Source organism: Macaca mulatta, chromosome 7, assembly GCF_049350105.2.
Source record: "Macaca mulatta isolate MMU2019108-1 chromosome 7, T2T-MMU8v2.0, whole genome shotgun sequence".
NCBI classification, from domain to species: Eukaryota; Metazoa; Chordata; class Mammalia; order Primates; family Cercopithecidae; genus Macaca; species Macaca mulatta.
Window position 1 is genome coordinate 19478320 of NC_133412.1, and position 6011 is coordinate 19484330.

Sequence of the window (6011 nt, forward strand, 5' to 3'; positions counted from 1 at the left end):
ACCAATCTGGAGACTCTTAGGTTATGAAAATTGTAGAAGAAACCTTGTGAAGCCACCTCACCATTTAAAGCATTCAGTATGCACGAGAGCACTGAACACTCTCCTAAAATGACACGAATTCGGTCATTTTACCATCAATTCTTTTTTTTTTTTTTTTTTTTTGAGACGGAGTCTAGCTCTGTTGCCCAGGCTGGAGTGCAGTGGCCGGATCTCAGCTCACTGCAAGCCCCGCCTCCCAGGTTCACGCCATTCTCCTGCCTCAGCCTCCCGAGTAGCTGGGACTACAGGCGCCCGCCACCTCGCCCGGCTAATTTTTTTTTTTTGTATTTTAGTAGAGACGGGGTTTCACCGTGTTAGCCAGGATGGTCTCGATCTCCTGAACTCGTGATCCGCCCGTCTCGGCCTCCCAAAGTGCTGGGATTACAGGCTTGAGCCACCGCGCCCGGCCCATCAATTCTGTATACAGTTGAACAGTGATGATTTGTTTTTCAAAGCAAATGAAACTGAGTTAATGTTAAATTACTACAAATGGATCTCAAATGTATTAGAGTTGGCCAAAACAGAAATCTAACGGTCTATGAACAAGTAAACATTATTTGGATGGAAATACCTGTCATTTGCATGAACCAGATATAAAATCTAATAAAAAAGTGAATGGAGTGGTTGAGCATGGTGGCTCATGTCTGTAATCCCGGCACTTTGGGAGGTCGAGGAGGGAGAATCGCTTGAGGAGGAAATGGAGACCAGCCTGGGCAACATGGTGAGACCCCCATCTCTACAAAAAATTTTTTCTAAATTAGTGGGGCATGGTGGCACGTGCCTATGGTCCCAGCTACTTAGGAGGCTGAGGTGGAAGAATTGTTTGAGCCCAGGAGTTCAAGGCTGCAGTGAGCTATAATTGCACCTTTGCACTCCAGCCTGGGTAACAGGGTGAGACGCTGTCTCTTTAAAAAAGAAAAAAAAAAAAAGGAAGTAAGTGTAAGATGGAGAAAACTACAAAGGACAACTTATTTCAAGTGGGTCACAGACAGAGCGATACAGAAAGTCACCCAGCTGGTGACTGGAAAGGCTGGGATTGTACTCTCTATCCTGAAGCCCACCCACCAGAACTTCCCTGGTCCTTGGTGGCCTCCATTGTTTAGGCCTGTTCCAGAGGAATCCTGGGACCTTAGGAGTCTTGATTAACCTCCCTGCCCGTCATCTCCATACGCCCGCCGGGATCCACTGGGGGAGCCTAGGAAGGCAGAGCTGTAGCAAGACGTTCCATGAGGTGAACTCAGCCCCAGCACCCCACTCCAGTATGGGAGGGCCAGGCACCCCCTCCCCGCTAGAGGACAGCTGGGCATGCCCGGAGGAGGGCATGGTGCTCAGTTTCCCCACCTGTGCAATGATGGTGTGGTAGATGCTGGGCCTGGTGAAAACCACGAACTTCCTAATTCAGAGATTCTTAATTTGGGGCTAGGGTCCATGGATGGGAATTAGGATAGTTTTAACCAGCCCTGAAATTGTATAAAAATTATGTGATTATGTATGCATGTGTGAATGTTTCTAGAGAAGGGGTCTAGAACAGCACCGTCCAGTAGGAATGTTTGGGAGCTCTACAGATGTTGTATTAAACTTTCTAGTGGCCACACAAAAAGACGTAAAATGATACAGGTGAAATTAATATATATTTAGCCCAGTAATCTAAGGTATTATCAATTCAACATGTAATCAACATATAAAATTATTAAGGAGATATTTTACTTTTTTTCATACTAAGACTTCAAAATCCACTGTGTTTTATGCTTGCAGCACATCTTAGTTCAGCCCAGCCACATTTCCAGAGTCCAGCAGCTGCATGTGGCTACAGCCTACCTTACCAGAGAACTCAGGTCTACAACTTTAATCAGACTCTCAAAAAGAGTTTGAAATAGATGGGAAACCATTGCTCAACAGGTTGCACGTGGCTACCCCCACTTGAAGAGAGCCGCAGGGTTCTGCACGGATGAGAGGAAATATTTAGGATGCTCCCATCACAGTTTCCATGAATTATGTGCCAAGACTTAGGGTTTTGACACATGGTGGAGACCCAAGGTGGGAAGGCAGAAGCACCCGGAGCAGGGAAGCACAGTGGCTGGCCTTAGGCTGAAGTCCTAAAGATCTCCCCACTCCAACCCTCCAAGGGCTATGAATAGGGCGCTGTGAATAGGGATCAGAGCAAGAACGACAAAGGTCAGGACAAGAAGACAGAAGACAGGCAGAGGTGAACTGGAGGCAGTCAGCCTGGAACAGGGCTGGCAGGCACAGCGGGGCTGGGCTGAGGCCACATGCTGCTCTGCTCACCCAGGCCAGGGGGGTCCTCAAAGGAGGGCCACGCCTGGAGAGCCCATCAGAGCAGACCTGGCCTAAGCAGCCACACTGGAGGAGGTCTTGGGCGCCATGCTTTCCACTCTCTCATCCCTCTCCCTTACAGGGTATCCTTCCCACCACTGTCTCTCTCAACGTTTGCTCTACACTCACAGTAAACAAACATCATTTTTTTCATGCGGCACTCAAGGCTCCTTTAATTTCCCCAGATTTTCTCTGGAAACCAGCCCTCCCCTACTCTCTTTCCCCTGGGTTTGGGTGCTGTTGACTCCACTTCCAGCTGCAAAAACACAACATGTGGTCCAAGGCTGGCCAGTCAGCTCCTGGAATCTTTCTGACCAAGGTATTTGGTTCATTGGACTCATGACTCCAGCTGGTGCAATCACAACAAATGCTGGTGCATGAAGTTCTGAGAAAGACACTTTGTCTTTCCTGCTGGGCAGAACTTGGGAGGATATGAAGCTGGGCCTGCTAAATGTATCCATATTGCCACCACGAGAGGAAAATTTGTCAGGAAAATGGAGCCAAGAATGATAAATACCTATATAACTAACACTTCCTATGTGTCAGGCAGAGGCAGTTTTATTGTGCAGGTAATGATGCCTAAGCTGGGTCTTCTCCTTGCACACACATGCCCTTCCAAGGCTCCAAAGGGAGCCCTAGCAGTAGGTTCTTGTGATCATACATTTTAGTAAAATTCACAGTAGTAAACGATTGTATCCACAATTGGTAAAGACTGCTGTCTTCCCATTCCTACACTTCCGTTAGCATTGGTGTGGCTATAGATATTTTTAGGATCTGGTTAAGGAGAGGTTGAGTTAGAGGTATGTTTTGTTTCAGTTTAGTGAGATATATTTATGGGATTTGCAGTCAGCTTCACATATAGTGAAGTCAGCTTCACATGTAGTCAGCTTCATGTATAGTGAAGTTCACTGTGATGTGGGTGTGTCCTTTGGTGCCAGAAGAATTGGATAGAGGAAGAGAAACGAGGTCTGAAATATCCAGAGCCAGAAACCAATCTGAAAAATTCCTCCAATCCAACACATGACATTATATGTGGAAGACCTGGTTTTCCTTGACACCTGATCAAAACAGAAACTCTCTCTCTCGAAAAAGGTGTTTCCCATCATGTCTTGAATGCATGTTTTCCTTTATCTGAGGGTAGTTTTAAGAAATATTAATAGAATATGTATCATGATTCCTATACTACAGCAGCTAGCACAACACCTACAACAGCTTATACACCAAAGAAGCTTGATAGAGGCTGCGGCAGATTCTGTTTTCCAATAATGGTTGCACCAATATCTCCTGTCCATGCTCTTCCAGCACCTTGCCACTCCCCATCAAAAAATAGAGGCCAACTCCCCTTCTCTTAAATCTGGTGGGCTTGTGATTGGTAACTTACAGGATGTGAGAAAAGTGACTGCTTGACTCCCCAGGTTAGATCGTAAGGCGATGCAGCTCTCTTTTTTAATGGCTAGAACACTCCCCCTTAGAGCCCTGAGCCACCAGGTGAAACACCCAGCTCCCCTGAGGCGGCCATACTGTTGGGAAGCCCAGCCATACGGACAGGCCACCAGTGGGCGCTGGAGTCAGCAGCCCTAATTTCCTGCAGGCCCAGCGCAGGCTCCAGACCCATGGACGAATGAGCCTTCCCATGATTTTAGCCCCAGCCGCTGGGTCACCCCTAGCCAGGGCGCTTTCTGAATTTCTGACACACGAAATATCTGTGAGCCTGACAGAGTGGTTGCTGTGTTATGCCATTACATTTTGGGTGATTTATTACATAGCCATAGTAAGTAAAGCAGAGGTTTTCCTAAATTGGCAATGATCCTGAAGTTTTATGTAACATTACCACTAAAGAATTATGAAGCTGAAAGAAACAATAATGAACTACTATTAACTATCAGTAATTTTCTAAACATTCCAAACCACCAGACTAGAGGAAAGATTGCTACCTATTTGCACCAAAGAAAATGATATTACAAAATTGATATTGTTATATAGCAAGGAAGAAATGAAAAAAAAAAAAAAAAAAACCTCACAAAATGGGTGTTGAACAAAAAGGCAATCAAGGTGTATTCAGGCAAGTAGTGGAGGGAGAAGCCTGGAGGTGTGCCTGGCAGCTGATTCACACAAATATCATGGTGTTTTGTTGTTGTTGTTGTTGTTGTTGTTGTTGTTGTTGTTGTTGTTTGAGATGGAGTCTCGCTCTGTGGTCCAGGCTGGAGTGCAGTGGCATGATCTCAACTCACTGCAACCTCCACCTCCCCAGTTCGAGTGATTATGGTGTCTCAGCCACCCCAGCAGCTAAGATTACAGGTGTGCACCACCACGCCTGGCTAATTTTTCTGTTTTTAGTAGAGACAGCGTTTCACCATGTTGGCCAGGCTGGTCAAGAACTCCTGGTCTCAAGTGATCTGCCCGCTTCAGCCTCCCAAAGTGCTGGGATTACAGGCGTGAGCCACTGCACGCAGCCCATATCATGGTATTTTTAAAAATTTTGTGATATTTTAGAATTTATCGACCTTTTAAAATTTGAATTTTTGTGTGATTTATTTTTATCATTTGCAAAGAATATTAACTTTTGTACCTAACTTTGTGTCAACTTGTATAACCTTCAGGCTCCGTAATACACACCCTTGTGTCACACTGTTCAAAGCACTCTATACAGAGAACATTGTTATTTTATCCGCAATTGGTGAAGCTGGCTGTCTTCCTGTTTCTGCCTCTCTACCGACATTGGTGTGGCTATGGATGTTTTTAGGATCTGGCTAAGGAGATTCCCCAAGCCCTGTCAGATGGGGAACTTTTATTATCCTCATTCTACAAATGAGAAAACGGAGGCAGGAGTTGGTTGATGAACTGCCCCCAGGTCACCCTGGGAGTAGAGCCCAGAGGCCACAGCACAGTCTCCCTCCAGAGGAAGTGCAGGCAAAAGGGGGCATAGAGTCCCTGGATCAAGCCTTGCCTGAAGGAGTAGATCTAGTCCTGGGCGTTTCACTTGGGTCTCAGCACCTCCCCACCTACCCCAGGAAAGAAGGGTTTGGCCACCCCCTTCCCTTTATCCTTGCTTAGAACAGCACTCGATGACAATGTCACAGAGAAGAGGAGGCAGCTGACTGAAAGGGGTGTAGGAAGCATCAGGGCCGATCATCTGTTGAGTTTCCATTCCAGGCAAAAGCCCTGGAGCAGGTGGTTGGTCAGATGGCAAGATACGTAGCGTGAGGCAGGCATGACACATGCTTCAGTGTTCGGCGCTGAGTACCATGGGAAGGCACAAGTGGGCCTGTACTCTTGCCTCATGAGGAAGTGGTTATTTACTCTGCTGACATGAGACAAAGGACCATTTCCTGTCCAGGAGTGCTCAGGACCAACCAGGAAAGGGACACCTCACCCCTGTCCGCATTCTAGGGCTACTGGAAAGGATAAGCCTTGCTGTAAGCAAGGGACAGGGCACCACCAAGCCAAGCCATCCATTCATCCCACAAATCATTATTGAGTATCTACCATGTCCCAGACAGACAGCTGTGAGAGTAAAAACAGGCCTGATCCCCACCTCCGGTGTACAACCCACCTTCCACTCCATGTCTCTCAGCCAACGGGGTAAGTACAATGTTCCAGAACCTGGGACATTACACCTCAGGCCCTGGAGTGCTGGG